This window comes from Anomaloglossus baeobatrachus, unplaced genomic scaffold (assembly GCF_048569485.1).
Source record: "Anomaloglossus baeobatrachus isolate aAnoBae1 unplaced genomic scaffold, aAnoBae1.hap1 Scaffold_2381, whole genome shotgun sequence".
Taxonomy (NCBI): domain Eukaryota; kingdom Metazoa; phylum Chordata; class Amphibia; order Anura; family Aromobatidae; genus Anomaloglossus; species Anomaloglossus baeobatrachus.
Window position 1 is genome coordinate 122,805 of NW_027442037.1, and position 833 is coordinate 123,637.

The 833-nt window shown below is 44.1% G+C and overlaps 1 pseudogene; it reads left to right on the forward strand.

The window, feature by feature from the left end:
• The first annotated feature begins 255 nt into the window (after positions 1-255).
• LOC142261675 (U2 spliceosomal RNA) lies at positions 256-462 on the forward strand (annotated as a pseudogene).
• Positions 463-833: the final 371 nt, after the last annotated feature.

The window sequence follows — 833 nt, forward strand, 5'->3', positions numbered from 1 at the left end:
TGTAGGCGTGGGTTTGTCTCCCTCTCCCTAAGATGTGTCCGGTATAGGCCAGGGTGCCACTCAAGGCCGTAACCAATTCGGGTTATAGCTTCTCGGCCTTTTGGCTAAGATCAAGTGTAGTTTCGGAGGACGCTACCTTGGTCGGTACTGGAAGGTGCCTGGGATTGCACGTCTGCCGGCCTTGAGGAAGTGTGTGCGCCTTCTGGTAAAACATAGCCCTCTTGTGCCTGGACGGTTCCCAGGCAACGGGAGGCGATCACCTTTGTTATTTTGAAGTCCTACTGATAAACAGAAAAAAAAAAAAATTAAATCTGTTCTTATCAGTTTAATATCTGATACGTCCCCTCTCTGGGGACCATATATTAAATGGATTTTTAGAACAAGGAGATGGAAAAAATCTTGCTCTGTCCACTCCACGCATTGACCTGGTATTGCAGTACCTCCAGGACCGGTGCACCCCTTCTTAACCCAGTTTCCAAAAGCAGAACTCAATTCACCTGATTCAAATGAGCCCCATTAGTGAATTGAAAGAAAGCAAAAACTTTATATGCACCTCAATTTGGCCAATTCACTTTTCACACTTTCACCCTTTTTTTTATCTTTCACACCTTTTACTTGCTTTATTGATGCAAAAGCTGTGCCAAATAGCAAACTCATCTCCACTCAACTTGACCAACTCTGCTATGTCCCGTGCAGTATCTTATTCTCAGTCTTATCTAGATCATTTGCAATTGAATAGAATAGATTCCTTTTGGACACATTGGATTCAGCTGCTGCAGTGACTGCAGGTGTTAGAAGATGCAGACTTGGCATCAGGTGCTGTCTATCAGATT